This window comes from Canis aureus, chromosome 34, assembly GCF_053574225.1.
Source record: "Canis aureus isolate CA01 chromosome 34, VMU_Caureus_v.1.0, whole genome shotgun sequence".
Lineage (NCBI taxonomy): Eukaryota > Metazoa > Chordata > Mammalia > Carnivora > Canidae > Canis > Canis aureus.
In genome coordinates, this window is record NC_135644.1 from 21,591,696 (window position 1) to 21,609,466 (window position 17,771).

The window sequence follows — 17,771 nt, forward strand, 5'->3', positions numbered from 1 at the left end:
GTCATTGTAGAGGAGAAACATAAACAGGTCATCAAAATAGTATATGATTTACAAACAAAATAGTGGGTGGTTTTCATACAGGGAAATGTATTTTTGCTTAACTATAATGTTACTTTATAGCTAAGCTTACTTATACAAAATATATAATTAATAACATTCTCTTAGAGGGTCTCTGCTGCTTACCATCGCAAAGGTAAGACATATTTATGGTTCTGCCCCGAGAAATTAAATAAAAAATATCTAATTAACATTTGTTTAGCACGTTACATTTTATAAAACATAGTCATATACATTTTCCAACTAAATCCTTATGCCAAAACTGTGAAGTACTCAAGGAATATAATTTATTTCCACTATAATAGACATTCATAATCATTGACTTTTATAAGGTCATATCATGCAATCTCATGTAATCTGCAGAGACTAGGAATCAGCACCAAGTCCTCTGATTTTAAGGCTTATGTGCTCTCCAACGCAAAATTTTGTGAACCTCAAAACTACAGATTCATTGACATTAATATCTAGATTGAAGTTCATGGATCATTTAAGAAATACTAAGCTTGGTACATAATCACCAACTCATTAAGGTAAGGTCTAGACAAACATGGGCCAATGTATTCTAAATTTAGTCACATAAAAAGAAGTTCGGATATAGGTAGTTTCAGGCATGGTGCAGTTTCTATTTCAAGCAAGGTGGCTTTTTGTTTCCCTCATGCTCAGGTCTCCTTATCACAATACGGCTGCCGTAGCTCAAGAAAGGATCTTGCACATCCGTGTTCCAAGCACAAAGAAAGACGTAATGGCAGAACCATACCTTTTCTCAGAAAACAAAACATTTTTCTCAGCATCTTTCGACTTACATCTCAATGGGCAGAATTGAAACACACTCTCAGTCTTAGCAGCAGAGGGACCAAGAAAGTGAATATCTGGCCTTTGCCAGTCTCTGCAGTGGTAGGTGAAGAAGGCGAAAAAACTTGGGGTGCCTGAGGGCTGGTACTACCTACCACGCAACAGAATGTGAAGATGCAAACAAACAAACAGCAGAAACTATCCCTGCTCTCAGGAAGCTCACATTCTATTACCAGAAAGGAAAATAAATACATGAAAGGCCATAACATGTGGGAGGAAGTGAGGCATGCATTTCCTACAGAAGTGAAAATTAAAGCCGTCTAGGTATTCGGGGGGCGGGGGGGGGGATTATAACTGTCCTTGCTCAGACCTTTTTTTCTTACCTTTTGGCCAATCATTCTCATTAGTTGTATGACACAGGGGCCTTTACCTAGCAAATGACAACCAACTGAGGAGAGGAAAAGGAATGCACAGGCTCACTTCACCGAGAAGTAGAACCCTGACTGGGTGCCAGAGCTTACACCAATTTCATCAGGGCTCTGTCCTTCTCTGTCTCTCAGCTCTGCTTTTTTTCTGAGCAAGGCTTCATTCCCAGGAATGTTTCTCTGATGTGATTGCAAAAATAATGGGCAGGTCTAGGTTTATTTGTCCTTTCAGTCTAGCAATCTCAGAGAAAATAGAAGTATACTCCTTTCCTGTCGCTGTCAATAGTGAAAGCCCTGGGGATACTCTGATTGCCCTGGCTTGGTCACATGCCTATCGATCCTGCCCTGATCACCCATCACTGTGACCAAGGCTATGGTGAATCTGATTGGCACACATGGATCAGATGGTAACTTGGGTGTTAGGTGTGCGTGTGTGTATGTGTGGTGGGTGGAGGTGGGGTGCAGGGTATTAAAGGCTGTTGATCAACCACGTCTAAGTCAGAAAGGAGTCTTTCCTATATGGGAAAAGATTCTAAATAGACTGAAAAATAACAAATATCCACTACACACCAGGTACTCTCCATCCTAAAAATAGAAACAGCGAGTTTTTTGCACACCTCAAACCTGAGCAGGAAGATGCTTACACAGAACTGTTTGGTTAATGGGTAGTAATCGCACCATTTGACCCGGCACTGCCCAGTGTTGCTCACATGACTCGCACGTCATCACTCTTGGCGATTACCTATTGCAGGAAAACAGGAATCTTTATTTTATTTTTTTTAGTTGTTTTCTAATTTTTATTTTTTTAATTTATTTTTTATTTTTTATTAGGAATCTTAATTTTACCAGTTAGCAAAAATATATGCCTCAAACGAGAGGCAGGGTGTGTGTCAAAGGAATTCAGGATATTAAATGTATCTAATGCTGTTAATCATATAATTCTACTCATTCACGGTACCTGAGAAACATAACATATTCCATATATTCACGGTAGATATTTTATTTTCATTTGATCACATTTTATAGAATGTGTTATCTATCCTGAACACACACACAGACACTTACTCTACAACTTGCCTTGACCCTAATTTTCCTTTTCCTCAGATGAGTGGGCTATTCCTGCTGCCACCATTTATCATAACTGTTTTTCTTCTTAGACTTCTATAATGTGGCTTCGATTCTTAATGCTTTCTTGAAACTTCACTCTGAAGTTCACCTAATTCAGTGGCCCCATCTCAGCCCAAATTTTCCTTGACCTTTACATGGCATTTTTTTCTGTTAATCAACTTCTCCTCCTTTCCTCTGTTGGCTTCCATTATGGCCCTCCAGAATTTGACTCTAAATTACCAATCCAATATGGTCACATCTCACTATCCCAGGAATAAACTCTCTTCACAAAACTTGCTGAATCTTCTGATTTAGAATATCTTCTCCCATCTATTCTACTCTTCAGACTTCACAGTTTTCCAAACATTCCAGTCTGCAAGAGTTTTTCCCTTCAGCATACCTCCTTTTTTATCAGTATCAATCATTTTGATAATTATTTCCTGAGAATCATCTTATTGTTGATATTGTCAATTATGCAAGAGTAGCAATGTTTTGCTTAATTTGTTTTCTGAGTTATTCCTAAGTCATTGTTGAGCACATCATTGGTACATTACAGAAATGTTTTGAATTGATTTTATTCTTTAAATAAGCATTTTTAATATTTCTGTGAAGCCATAGAAATTTTGTTGGAGTAGCAGAACATGTTTCAAATTTAAGAGTAATAAAATGAAAAAAATAGTCAACTATGTAAATTAAACTCTCATGTCCCTAAATGCAAAATTTCTGGGAAAGGAAGGTGTGTAATGGCATATCTCAAGGGATGAATATATTCCAGAAACATCAAAGAATAACACTTTAATCTTTAGGGCAATTAATATCCATTTCAAAAATTAAACCTTCCAAAATTAATATTAGCATCACATATTACGGACACTTAATATTTTAACATTTCTACATTTTAATAAGATTTTAATAATATGAAAATAAAGCCATTATAAAAGGCAGTTTACATTCTCACTAATTCTACATGATTTAGAATTTCATATATAGCAAAAAACTAAAGGATAGAGAGGATTAAGGGATAGAAAGTATTTTAATTAAGAGCAAATATCCAAGCAAGGAAGAATGCAATCCAAATTTGAATTTTAATATCTCTAAATACATTAATAGAAGTAAAAATATTTCCGTCGGTTAAATATGTCTGATTAAATTTGTCTCAAAATATAGCATTTCTTGAAACAATCTACTTTTACAAACTTCAAGATCCCAGACCTCTCCTTGTCTAGTGTTTCAACGACTGAAAAAGTTCGGTTCATACTCTATGCCTTCGTTGTGATGAAACACAACCTTCGTTGTTTCAAACCTCAGCTCTTAAATTTCTTGCAACTTCCTTTACTGTTGTATGCATTTTAAATGTGTGACAAGCAGCATTTTCTCAGCTAAATTCCTGTGACTTTTGAATGCAGTTTACTTTCATTGACTTCTGAAACAGTCCTAACATTTAGGCTATTTCTAGTTTCACAAAACTGCATTTTTTAATGTTTATGTTACACATGAAACTCACAAAACCCTTCACGGGAAATATTTAAAGTAAATTCCATTTGCTGTCATCTTATATAGCAGTTCCAGATTCTACAAAAGAATCTCAGTTTTCTATGATCACTAACTGAGGACCAAGCTTTTTTACAAAGCTATGTAAGGATACTGAAAGGAAACTCTCTTTTTAAAGGATTCCTCAGTTTTTGTTTTTTTGTTTTTTGGTTTTTTTTTTTTCCATAAAGTTGCCTCTTAACTAGGAATCGTAAAGACCAACTCTACTTCCTTTTCTCAGCTGTCCATGTATATGAAATCTGATTTTCAATTTTATTGTCTAATTCATGTGTAGAGGGCAGTTATAAAAACAGACTTGCTTAATAACGGAAAGAAATAAAATATTCAGCTCTGATAATTAATTTAACTCAGTATGCTCCTATCTCTCAATAGAAACTCGTATGTATTTCTGAATCATTCAAATTCCTCCATCACTTTCTGTTTTTCACTGATGCTAAACTCATTTGCTGGTGTGCACATTATTTGCATGAGATCATTCCTTGGACTGCATCTCATTCTTTAGCTGAGTCGTTTCTGGAATGAATGAAATCATTTGATAATTTCATACAATTCAATGACAAATCATTTGTTCATTCGTTCATTTATCAGACAAATCCTATGTGAAACTCACAGACACTATGCTAAGAGTATAAAAAGAAAAGTGTTACATAGGATTTGTCTGATAAATGAATGGATGAACAGATTATTTGTCATAGACTCGTAGAAAGTTACCAGGTGATTTCATTCATTCCATAAAAGACCCAGCTCTATTGTCTTGAATTCTGCTGTATTAATAATGCCAAAAATTTCTAAGAAAATTTCAGAGACACAAGGGTAGTGATGAGCAATATTTTTGACCAGAGGATCGATTTAGGAAATACAAGTGTTTGCAACCACATTTTTGTGTAGTAGAAACTGTTTTAGTATCCTTGTTCTTCAACATTCATTTATAATTCCTTTATTATTTACCTGACACAAATGTTCTTTTCTTTTCTTTGTCAGTTAATATGTTGGGATCTGTATCACTTCTAGCTATAGTAGTATCTGATTTTTATACTTTAACAGAGTTTACTATTTAATAAAATTGCTTTTAAGTTAATATCTTTTGTCTTTTCTTGGCTTATAAGGTATCTTGTTATTTAAAAAAGATTTATAGCATATTCTTTAAAGAAGATATTTTCCATGGAAATGGAACAAATAATGTATATTTGCTATGAGAAGCATGTCTCATTCCACTTCCTTCAAAATATGCGGTTTTCACAACTCATTTTTCTTGGTAATAGTCTTGGCAAGGGCTTAAACAGAATGTTGAAGAATAAATATAATTGTCAATAACTTCATGGATAATTATTTCTGAAAATTTTTTTGAATATTACTTAGGATATAAAGGTCCAGAAATTGAAGAAGTGTCTCATTACAGTGGGTCAGAAAGCAGAAGGAAAATAGCAATAAAACAAGCTATTGGAAACTAGAAAATATCAAAAGCTTAAGAAATAATTATTAGCAATACTAAATTTTATTTCTTGTGGGCTTAACGTATGCTAGGCACTCTCCCAAATGTTTCACACGGACTAACTTATTTAGTCCTCACATAATATTATAAGTGCTCTTACTATCACCCCCATTTTTCAAATGAAGAAACTGAGACTTTTAAAGATCATACAGTAAAGTCAGAGGCTCCAGTGGAATAGCCCTTCCCTCCTCTTCAAGGAAATATGCCATTTGGGGGCAGAGTAAGCACACCGACATTAAGAGTCATGGACTACCTGTGACTGCCTGGTAATGCTACAGTCTTATGACCCACCAGCCTCCCCCTACACCAACTCTCAAACTGGATCTCTGTGTGCTTGCTATTGTTTGCTAGCAAATTTAATAGATCAATTCTTTTATATCTGTAAGGCAACACTATACGAAGCACTTCGTTACTACAAAGGCTACTTTGGGCCTAGAAGAAGCCAAACTAATCCAGGGCATGTCTGTGTAGGCTTCGGAAAGTAGAACCAGTCGGGGTATATTGCAGAGCTAGGCAGGCCACATGTTACTTTCCTGAGCCCAGATTATAATGTGCAGACCCTAAAGCTCACAGAGCAGATCACCAAACCCAGAGATGTCCAATGATTGAGAATTGGTCTGGTCTAGAATAGGACCCCTGTAACAACCTGTGCGGGGTTAAGACAGGGAGAAGGAGTGGACAGTCTTTCTAAATAAGCCACAGTGGTGACTTTTTAGATTGTTAACTGGTCATGATACATACGCTTGTATTTTATAGATAGCTTCCTAGAACCAAATGGCTTCCAGAGCCATCCTGAGGACTAAATACAGCAATTAAATAATAAAGGATATAAGGGAAATTCTGCATGTGCTCAGCCACAGAGAACACTGATCTCACATTAATAACACAAAAGGTCTGGATAATCTACAGAATTATAACTTTTCATAAATCCATCAACGAGCTGAGTTCACAAAACAACCAAACAAACTAAATTTCAGAATGACAACTCCTCCAAGGAAATGCCTTGAGCGCATGTGTGCTCGTGCACACACACACACATACACACATGCACACATACACACACACTCACACTTCACCTTTAAAAGAGTATGGGAAAGGTGGAGACCACACCAATACGTCAAAGAAGTAAGCTAAAATTTTAATGAATTGTTAAAAGCCAACTGTAGGCTAGAATAGAGCCTGAAATAGCTAGAAGTCCCCAAAACAAGGAAAATTCATACTTTGTCATTAAGTCCTTAGGCCTCCTTCATGTGTTCACAAGAAAGATTTGGGATGAGAGCAAAAGATGTAGTGAGCACATCAGAGGTGATCGGCAGCTACTGAGGACAGGTAAAAATCCCTTCTTAGTTCACTACACTCATCTCTAGTAGGAAGGAAAAGTCATCTACCATTGGGGTGAGAAGCAACACACCCTTTCATAGGCAACTCCCAGGGCCCAGGCAAAAAGGCACTGCTTCCAGGGAAGAGGTGGAAGGAAACACATGTACCATAGGAGAAGAGTAGAAAAAAAACACCAAAACACTTTGCCCCGGGGGAAGGGTTAGGAAGCCATATGAAGCCCAAGATATGTTACTGAATGGCAGGTCTTCCTCCTAAGAACAACAGACATATATCAGGGTTTAGATTCTATAGGCAGGAAGTATAGGAATTCTAAGCAAGCTCTACCTTCAAACTTTGGATTAGAGAAGGCCTGGTTAGGATAGGCTAGAGGTGGATACCAGACATATAGAAACACATCCTAGCATGGCTGCCTTGGTCTAGAGTATTTTCTAGAAGTGAAAGAATTGTTTAAAAATAATAGTGAGATTTTTAAAGTTCAAGATATAACCAATGTTGCCACATTTTGCTTCTAATCTTTCACAAATGCTGAATAATATTTTCAAAGCTAGCTAACCACTCAAAAGAGTGTTTTCTGACTACTGCCTATAAAATTAAATATTTTTAATCTGATGAGTTATAGTTCAAAGGCAATGTCTTTTATATATATTATATTATATCATCCTCAAAAATATTCTCACCAGATAGAATGGTTTAGAAAAAAAAAAAAAAAAAAAACCCTGGATAGTGACTCAAGGATTTCAGCCTTAGTTGGTACTAAGTACAACTGTCCGAGGAGTTATCTCCTATATCACTCTGAACTTTTATGTCTTTAACTGTAAGGTGAAAAATTTAAACAAGGTCAATGGATCTCCAACTTTTGTAGAGAGAAGAACTTGAAATAATTATAAAATGCAGATCCCAAGGCCCTTCTATAATCAGAGATTGCTCAGATGGTAAGTCCTGGTGTTGCCCAACCAATCAGATGCAGGCAGTTTCAAGCAAGGGGTTAGAGAAAGATGCTGAACTCAGTGATTTCTGGTGCCCTTTTGGGTCCTAAGAGTCTATGAGTCTAAAATGGAACATATATTATTGTCACTATTTTCAGATCAGTAAGTGAGGACTAGAAATTAAGTAACTAGGTTAGGAGTCATAGAGGTTGAGTGAAGAAATAAAAATAATGTCTCATATTCCTAGTGCAGTGTTTTGCACTTAAATCATTTTGCACACCGTCACAAAGATTGCCTAGTCCTTTCTGCTGTGTCTCCCTTTTTCCCTTATTTTTTTAAAAGATTTTATTTATTTATTCATGAGACACAGAAAGAGAGAAAGAGAGGCAGAGACACAGGCAGAGGGAGAAGCAGGCTCCATGCAGGGAGCCCGACGGGAGACTTCGATCTGGGGTCTCCAGGATCAGGCCCTGGGCTGAAGGCAGTGCTAAACCGCTGAGCCACCCGGGCTGCCCCATCCCTTTTTCCTTGTGAACCTTATGACTGAATTTTAACCAATTGAATATAGGCCCAAGTAATGAACTCCAGTTCATCCTTGTCCTTAAAAATCTCCCATGCATAATCCTCCAGACTCTTCCAAAATTTAAAAATGAATAGAGTTACCTACAGGGACCCAAAAGTAGAACCACCAGATGGAAGAGGCCTGGGTCCCTGAGTGGTTGCCTGGTGCAGTCTCCACCACCTGAGCCCCCACCACACTTGCAATGGATTGTGCTGTGAGCAAGAGATAGACCTGTGTTGTGTTGAGCCATTGAGAAACTAGGTTACTCTTTAGCAGTGAGTCCACCAAAGACATAACTCTCCCACATGATAATTCTGTAGTGGTATAGGATGATGACAACATACAATTTTGAGATATGAACCTCTATTTCTTTTCATTTCTTTTACCTTCTTTCTGTCCTTCTTACTCCTTCTCCTTTTCTTTTCACACTGTGGATGGCCCCAGGATCAGAGGGCGGTGAGTGGGGTGAGAATTGGGGGAAGCAGCGGGACAATAAATGAAATTAGCTTATGAATCTGCCTCGTTTTACTGACAAAAGCCATAGGCCAGACCAAGGAGAGTTTGTGAGTGTAGGTAAATTGTAGCCAAAAGAGGAAGGAAAAAGACTTTCCCAAGATTTGAAACGAAGGTCCTGCAAGCTGTGGCAGAAGTATTTTTTCTGCCCTTGTCCTTCACCCTTTGAAAGAGCTTTAGTTGACTAGAAACTCCCAAATCTTCATCTCTGTGTGCTAAGGCTTGTTTCCCCAGAATACCGGAAGCCTTACTGATCCTTACTGATCCACACAGAGAAGAAATCTGGTCACCCAGGAACCCTTGAGAGTCATTGGTTTACTGGTATGTTTTCCTGTTCTCTTCTAAGCATATCACAGAATCTCTCAAGTTGGTGGATAAAGACCCCAGTACCCTATCTCCTCAGGTGGAATCATTCTTTGTCAGCATTTCTGTGTAAGATGAACTCCAATCTTCCACGGGTTTAACAGCATGCACCTTACAGTCATCTTTTTCCTGTTTTATATTTCTCCTGCAGACCTAGTATTATCTGCACTTCCCAAATAAACCCCTTGAATTTACATCTTTGTTTTTAAGGTCTGATCCTGAAAGAATCCAGACTAAGACAGAAACAAAGAAACCTGTGGATCCTCAGGCAGAGGATCCACATTTACTTCTAGACCAGAAACACCAGTGTCTTGGAGCCAAAATATAACACAAATATAGAGTTTGGGATAAAAAGGAATAGTAGTTTTATTGCTGTGCAGGGCAATGCAGGCTTCAGCAGGCTGAGCCCTTCAAAAACAGCAGGCTTCTCCCTTCTCCCCCACCAGGCAGGGGCGGAGGGGTGAGGGTGGGGGTGTGGTTATAGGGAAATACAGGATCTAACCGGTTTCTACAGAAATTGTGTATGCACTGCCAGCCTTGTTGCTCAAGTCTTTAGGGTGGTACAGGGCTTCTGAAACTGGAGGCTAAGAAAGGAGGAGAAGTTTGCAGGAGAGGAAAGATATTTAGCTTAAAATCGAACCTTGGGGAATCATTAGTGCAGCCATTTTGATTTTTGTTCAACTTTAGCTTTTAAGTGGTTTCAGGGGTGCCACAAGAACTGATCATTTCATTGGATCTGAGAGCAGAAAAAGCTTGCACCCTGTTTCTTGAACAAAACCGACAGTGATGTGGCAAGACCCTAGGGATGAAATGCTGTCCTAGTGTGTCTAGGTAAGCAGGGCCATAGGCAAATTCACAAAATATCCATGTCCAAAGTTTGATATAAAAGTTGCCAAGAGGGCAGCCCAGGTGGCTCAGTGGTTTAGCGCCTCCTTCAGCCCAGAGTGTGATTCTGGAGACCCAGGAACGAGTCCCAGGTCGGGCTCCCTGCATGGAGCCTGCTTCTCCCTCTGCCTGTGTCTCTGCCTCTCTCTCTCTCTCTGTGTCTCTCATGAATAAATAAATAAAGTCTTTAAAAATATATATTAAAAAATAAAATAAAAAAAATAAAAGTTGCCAAGAGCTCAAAGACCTAAAGGAGTCCTATATACCTGATGGCTCAGAAACTTCCTACATGTCCAAGTAAATGTGGCCTATACTCTAACACCTTGACATGGTATAAGATTAAGGACAGTGGCATAATCGAGGAATGGGAAGAACCAGAAAAAAAACTGAGTTTTATTAACTCAGGAGCTGAGGACTCAAAGATAAAGATTACATTTAATTGAAGATGTAAAAAAAATCATTTCTTGCACACTTGAGTTTGAAAATTAAGATTCACACCTTTTATGATATGCTGAATTATAATTTGCTATCGTTCCTTCCTTTTGTATAAAACTTTTAGTTCATTTTGTGGGAAAAGTCATTAATCTGGCCTCTGTGATTTTGGATTTGGCTCTGTGACATATTTTGAGCAATAGAATATGAATAGATCTGCTAAATGTCATATTTGAGCAGAATGTTCGAGAGGAAATTTGTGTTTCCATTTAAGAGCTATTTCAGCAGCGTGGGTCCCAGAATGAGCTGTTCTGCAACGTACATGTAATATGAATGAAAACAGATGTTTTATGTTTAAGCCACTGTAAGGAAGGGGATGCTTATTAACACAGCAAAGCTGACCAACACACTACTATGGGGAAATCAAATCAGGACAACCAACTGAGAGCAAGCTGAAATACATGAATCACCATGGAACTTCTTAAGGATGGGCCAGAAATTCCAGTTTGCTCTTCAGCGTTGTTGGCATTCCACATCCCAAATCTATCAGTCATGTTTTTCCTCTCCGAAATTCGTGAAACAGTTCCACTAACAACACAATAGAATATAGCAAGATATAGGGCTGGGGGAGAAGGAACACTATTTTAAAGCTTTCTATGAGGAAGTTTTGATCTCATTATCATGAAAAGTTGGAAGGCATGCTCTTTTTAAATGATTGCAAAGTTTAAAATGCAAGTTGGGAATTCACATGAATGCCTAGAACTATGAGTCACTGAAAAATCCTGGAAATGCTGTTAAAAGAGTTCCATACCCCTCCTCCCATCCCAGCCTTTCTCAAAGCACTCTAAGTCTGGAATGTGAGGGTCCATGAAGGGATGGAGGAGACCTTCAAGTAGAAGGCTTATTTTAGAATGACTCTCTTCATATTCATTTTAAAAATCAAAATAGTTTTCAGAGAACAGATTAAAAGAATGAGTACATAAGTCTGGTAAGAGGAATATATATTCTTTTATGCTATAAGGGCATTATTTAGTGTTGGGTTTCAGCCATCCTTCACTAAATGACACCATCATGGCCTAAAAGAGAAACAATTATTTTCCATTTCCTTCTTGTGGATTGTTTGTCCTGTGGTTGAAGTGGGCCACATATGGTTTTTTGGTTTACTGACATCCCATGAAGTGCTTAGCTTCATGTATTTTGTATATCTTCTCTCGATGCGTTGGCAACACACAATTTTAAAACATAAAACTTTAACCAATCTCCTGCTACTCATCCTGCTCCAGAAAAATTCTGATAGCAGAAATATTAAATGACTTGCTCAAATGTATTTTTAGGCAGATCACCGAGTTCTTGACTTTTTCATGCTCGCACTTCTGATTCCACCCATCTTATATTCTGCTGTTCTTACAACACAGAAATTAAAACATCTGTTGTCCTAACTGGGACCAATCCCTCAATGTTTCTGTTCCCTCTGGGAAAGACCAGGAAAGAATGCTACAGATCAACTGTGGCATAGAGAGAGGAAATTATTTGCTTATAGTCTCATAAAAAGTAGAAAAATCAGGATGTAGAATTTGTGTCTTTTGTCTCAGTGATACTTACACTCTACCATAGAACCTTAACTTGGCAGCAAATGAAACAAGAGGGAATTTGTTCTGTGTGTGGGAAGACTTTTCAGCTGAAAGATTGGAAACTATCACTAATGGAAGTATAAAATCTGTAAAGCTTCTCTTCACAATATGACAGAAGACGATCACTTTGTGTTGGTCTTGGTGTTCAGTGATTGTAGCCAATTGGTTGAACCAGAACATTTCTTTCTTTCTCTTTTAATTGTTAAGTGTTTCTGACACTGTGAGACTAATTTGAGAAAAATAACTCTTTATGTCCTTTTAAACTCCTGCTGTTGTGTGCCTTGAAGTCAAACCAGGGAAATTCAACTTTAAGGCCAATATCCTATCAAGAAGAAGGGTTGAGGGGGCAGCCCATACGCGGGCTCATCTTCACTCCAGCAAATTGCATTCCTGACAAAAGAAGAGTGAAGGCTCCCTGTCAGGTCAACGAATTTGGAAATGGAAGTTGCATCATGATTACACAGAAAAAGTCCCTGACCAATAGCAAAGTTGCCACAAAGGCACATAAATAACAATATGAGACCACTTCTGCTAACCTCGGAGCTTCTAGATATTTTGCTCCTGGGTACCATTTGCAAACTCAAGATGCCAACAGAATAAGTGAGACCACATGACTGACTAATTGAAAGACCAGATCATTAACTTAAGTTTTTGTTGGGAATTTTGCCTTGGTAACTTTTATTTTGTTTTATACATTCACGTCTGTTGTCAAACCGAAATCTATTCTGTGGACGATTAGTGTTTGGTTGCATCTAGTCATGAATCACATACGCATTAAATGCTTCAGGTAATTGTACTCAACAAGTTCAGTCTTAGGGATCGGGGGCACTCTTCATATCTAATGGATTTCGGATACTGGTATGGATGCTTTCTTTCCCAAGGCTAGAAGTGGGGAGCATATTTGCCAGAAGCATTGGAAGCCCACAAACACAACACTCTGTTCATGTTAAATGATATAGAACAAAATATACCTGCTGGTAGGGAGAAAAGTAGATATTTTAAAATATTCTAACTTACAGAATTCTGAAAATTTGATGTCACATTTGAAATGTGGGAGGAGTGTCATTTTCATTGTCAAGACATTTGATGAATAATTTATCTGTGTCAATTCTGAACATTTTCTTAGCTATAAAAATCTATTTAAATCTCTTACTATTAGAGAAAGGAGCCCTTCAATGCTACCCAGTTAAGTACCTTTTTCTGTTTGCCAGCTGCATTGAAGTTTACCTGGCATCAGTCTTTCCATAGACTGACATTAATATCTTTCCTTCTGACTCTACCCCCACGGTTTGCTGTTGTCTGAAGGTATGTTAATGGCCCTGCATGAGTTTTAAGCCCGTCCCCTCAGCCTAGAGAGTTCATTAGGCTTCTATGAGGTGCAGAAGAGGGGCAGGAAGCCAGTACGAGTTATTCATTGCCTTTTGACTCAATTCTAATCACTTCAGCCTATATGACTGACAGAGAAACGCTCTCTGCTGTGATTGAGGGTATTGATTTCCCAACCCCATTCGGGGCACACTGGAGAGACACAATCAGAGGCTTCGGCTTTCAAAAAACCTCTTCATCTGCCTTAATCATCTGATCAATAATCAGCATCAAGACTAGGGATCTTCAACAAAGCTTCCTCCAATGTCTTTATTTTCTTTCTTCCATTGGGCTACAGATCTGCTGAGTCAAGGTGATCTTAATAGATCAGAAAGTGAACAGTAAGCAACAACAGTAGCAGCCTTTAGTGACAGTTGTTAGATCTAGAAGTTCCCATTTAAAAAAAAAAAATGTAACTGTCTCCCTCTTCCTCCTCTCCACCCACACCCTTCATGGGCCATTGGCTGGCAAACTAACCCCTGCATACATGACTAGACACTCTGAGAACCGGCAAGTGAAATCGCTTCTCTGACCCAACCGACTGGAACAAGGAGTGTGGGGGAGTGGGAAACATTCATATACAATGAGATAGCTCATGAGTTTCATATTTTACAGTGGAAGACCACAGGCAAAGTTAAGCCTGAATTGTATCTGAAGATGGAACGATAAGGAATGTGAAATATTCAGCTTGCCCAAATACTGAGGATCTCTAGACAAAGCTTTTCATTTTAAGCTTCTAAATGTTTAAAAAAGGTGCTGCTCTATTACAAGCATTTTATAGACATTTCACATTAGACTTTTTTAAAGGATTTTGATCAGTCACATCTATTTGGAGCCCTGGCATTTTAAATTAAAATCGAATGATGACGGTTTCCACATCTTGAAGAATTCTTAAATGGATGTTTAAAATTAATTCTTAAAAACGGAAGGGCTATCTTTAAATTCTGGCGTTGCCTCCTTCTTCCAAAAAAAAAAGGGGGGGGGGTACTATCACCTTCTTCAAGTTTGCTTTGTTAGAATTTTAAGGGGCTGGGGGTTAAATATAACCCCATAGATTTGATTGCAGTAAATGGTTCATTTGTGATTCTATTTAAAGTATCTTTTATTCGGCTCTAAGAATTCCTACTGAATAAAAAACAGCAACACTTATCAAAAACCATCTATATTGCCAAAGTGTGAAATGTTTCCAATTAAAATTTCATTCATGTTTAGCCAATTTTTCAATTGAATTAAAAAAGCAGAAAACACACATAATCTAACGTATCCTCTGTGACGAGTGAGTCTTTATTTCGCTGAATTCAGAAGAGCCTCATCCAGTATAATCACTGCATTCATTCCAATTATAAGAGCAAAGTTGTGCAGACTTCTTATATGTTATGCAATGTCAAGAAGCACAGCGCACAGTACTAATACCTCAAGTGAAAGAGGCAGCGGTTTCCCACAGCAGCTCCTTGATTTAAATTACAGAGCACATTTATTATGCTTCTGTTCCTCAGACTGAAATACCATAGTACAGTAGCTTTGTTCTGACCCCTTCTCCAAAGCCCTGCCTCAAAGTGTGACTAATCTAGTGCCGGATGACAGCTAACTTCAACATCAGACAACACGAAAATTGAAGACACTTTTTATCCTCTTGCCAATCTGCGAGCGTCTGAATAAGCCTCGTCAACTTCATTACAAACTCATCATCTCTTGTGTAGATAATGATAGCCTAGGCTGGTGGAGAACTCAGCTTCTCGTTGTTTTTACTGACTTTCTCTGCCTCCAGGCCAAGCATCTGTGGGGATAATGAATGGAGCAATTCTTTTGGCACAAAACAAAAGGCTCTTGGGGTGGGGAAAGGCCCATGGCGTCAGTCTAGGCCCAGCTCTCACAAACGAAAATTCTTTGTTATGAATTGGTTCTCAGAAAATAGCTCTGTCGTAACCAGAGAAGTGAAGGACACAGAGTAACTTTGTCCCCTGGCAGGAGGTTAAAGGCAGCGACCATGTGAAAGAATTTCCGAGAGATTTGATTCTTGTCTTATTTATTTATTTATTTATTTATTTATTTATTTATTTAGTCACTTTTTTTATTTATTTAATTTGGGGCCTACAGGGGGGTGGGGGGTGCCAGGAGAGGATGCTTTGGCTAAAGCCTATTTGTACCAGATAAAATAACTGCATAGCACCAGCTGGACTGTTTAAGATACAGTCATCTTCGCTTTTCAAAATGGTAGACTTTCCAAGTGATTTCCCCTAGGGCTCTTCCTGGGGTATATTTAGAGAACACAGAGAATATTCGAATACAGCATCAGGGAAGGGCCACAAAACTAGGAGCACATGTTAGAATGGAACTCAACCACTCTTACACCAGCATATGAATACGTATTATACTTTTCCTTAGTCTCCTGAGGCAGGACAAGAAGTTAGATCTGATCATGATCCCAAATCTGAAATATTAAAATACGGTTTTGTGACTGGGATGGAAAGAGATATGATTTAGAAAATTGGGTAACAATTAAATATGCCGTATAAGTCTAGTAGCTTTATTTCATTTATGTATATCCCTGAGAGCTATTTGAAATGACCACTTAGCAGATTCTGCTATTAAGAATATTAATCTGAGGCGCATTTAGTAAAAAGGCCTTCTGTTAAGCACTTTGGCTAAATACAATGGTATTTTTACCAATTTCCTTTCTTTTGCTTTAAGAAAATGAGGTTGGTATGACAATCCCACAATAAAACCTATTCCCTTGGAATTTGATTATTTACTTTGAAGCGATGTTAAGGCAATTAAATTATTTAGCTCTCTCAATGTTTTGGTTATGAAAATAAATATCAATGCTCCGTCCCCTACCAATTTTAAATAGCTTCTGCACACTATATCAACTAATCCATATGTGCCTAACATGTAAAGCACACATCAGTAGGCAATTTGTTAATTTTGTTTATTTTAGATCGATTTTCCATTGTCGTTGTCATGGGGGCAATCAGCAAAACAGGAATGAATGAATAAGATGCCTTCAAGTCAATTTACAGTATCCTGAGCAATCCCAGTAATAACTGTAGAGGTCATAAAATAAGAGAAATGATATGAGCTAGGGAAAAATTACCTACAAATCGTTAGCTAAAAGGCAACTATTTTCTTGCTCATTTTGTTAAATAATATACTTTGGTATTTGTGTGTCTCATAATTAAAAAGCAAATGCTATTTTACATGGAGATATACTGGTATCTCGTGAAGAGAACAGATTAATGTAATGTTTTGCTACCTTTGACCTTGTATCCTTGAGTCTCTTGATTCTATGTCACCAAACATAGCACTGTAATAGAGTTGAGGTCCAGCTAATAGTGTGTGCTATTCTGACTGTCATGCTCCATCATTGTAACTTACTGCATGAGGTCCCCAAAGTGGTCTCGTGAGCACATGTGCACATGCACGCACGTGAGCGCGCAGGACCATAGACACACACAGAGCTCATTGGCAGAATCAAGAAGTCATCAGAGAATGCTTTTAAATACAAATTCTTTATTCAACTCATAAAAAAAAAAGGTAAACCGGCTTGCTCAAGGGCTGAGTTCTAAAAAACTACATTCAGAATGTATTTAAATCCACCTCTTTTATAAAGTTTGCGGGAGAGAAATAAAGTCCCAAAGTATCCAAGCCCTTTCTTTTTGTGTGTGTGATGCCATTAGGACAAAATGTTGCCGATTTACATTTCAGTGTTCTTTTCGATTTATAAATATTAGGATTAATAGAGAAAATAAGTACTGTATGATGTCTGTGTTTCCTGAAAGTGTTTCGTCTTGGATGACATATTTAAAAAAGCAAGGGTAGAAATATATTGTTATTCACAAGCTAAACATATTAAATAAGTTACTCCCTTACTAAGGACTTCCCTGCTCCTATACAGGAATGTATGCATGAGAGAGAGAGACAGAGAGAGAGAGAATGAGATCTTACTTCCAACTAACAAGAAAAACTAAATGAATATCAAGCAGCTGAGCATTACCCCAAAGCTATTACCCAACCCTTCAAACTTTAAGAAGGGATTAAAATTCCTTAGGAATGCTGCTGTTTTCTGGTGAGTCTCAAAAACATAAATGAAGAAGCAGCTGTAACTGTTTCTAAGTGAAAGGAATACTCAAGGAGTATATTTGCTCTTAGGCAGTCTGTCCCAAACCCATTAGGGGATTTGAAGTCCCCACCCTCTGCCCCTTCCCCCATTCCCTTATCCTCTTCTCCTCCTCCTTTCCTCTCCCTTCCCTTGTCCAGCCAAGCCTCCATTCTCTGGCTTCATTGTAGGTGCCTAATCCATTTGGCTTTAAGGAGCGATTTACATTATCT